Here is a 1055-nt window from a genome sequence, read left to right on the forward strand (position 1 = left end):
CTGTAAGAAGAGGAAGAAGAGGAAAAAGGTAAAATACAAATTATGAACAACAAATACACATCTATCAACAAGTGAATCTGAAAATCAAGTGAATAATCTGATGAACAGAATGAACTGGTGATTATGATAGAATCAGGGGCATAGAAAGGGAGTGGACTGGCTATCCTTTGGCGGGAAAGGGGTGAGGGGGATGCGGGAAGGGACTGGACAATAATTGTGCACCTATGGATGAGGACAGTGGGTGGGGAGTGAGGGAGGAGGGTGGGGTGGGAACTGGGTGGAGGGGAGTTATGAGGGGGAAAAAGAAGAACAAATGTAATAATCTGAACAATAAAGATTTAATTAAAAAATAATCAACTTCCTTATTAAAATAACATAATTATTTTAATAATACATATAAAACCTTTGCTTACTAGGCAATTATAGGAAAAAACTTTTTTTCCTTATTTTTAGAAATAGGCTTATTTTTCTAATGGAAAACATACTAACATTCTTTTTTAAAAAATATGTTTTGATTATTTACAAAGAGGAAGGGAGAGGAATAGAGAGCTAGAAACATCGATCACCTGCCTCCTGCACACTCCCCACTGGGGATGTGCCCGCAACCAAGGTACATGCCCCTGACCAGAATCGAACCCGGGAGCATTCAATCCTCAGGCCGACACTCTATCCACTGAGCCAAACCGGACAGGGCCATACTAACATTCTTAAGAAGCATAACAGAGATAGTGAATTCCTTAGCTGAGAAACAATTCCCTCGAACTTGGAAATCCCAAGTGAGCTCCAATGACATACTGCGCAGTTACTTTTGTTTTCTTCCTCTTCGTTTTCTTCCTCTTTGTTTTCAAGGGTTCCACCACATTTCGTTGCATTCCTGGCCTCCTCACATGGGGCACCAGCTGCCAGGGCTGACTAGCAGACCCTGAGCGATGGGCGAACAGATTGTTCTGACACATGTTTCTGTGAAGGAGAGGGCGAAGGGACTATTTTACTTTAGAAGTAAAAAAGCAGTCTTGTTCATCTGCCTTCTTAGGCTTTTATTGTCACAACAGCTT

This window comes from Myotis davidii, unplaced genomic scaffold, assembly GCF_000327345.1.
Source record: "Myotis davidii unplaced genomic scaffold, ASM32734v1 scaffold992, whole genome shotgun sequence".
In the NCBI taxonomy this organism is placed as follows: domain Eukaryota; kingdom Metazoa; phylum Chordata; class Mammalia; order Chiroptera; family Vespertilionidae; genus Myotis; species Myotis davidii.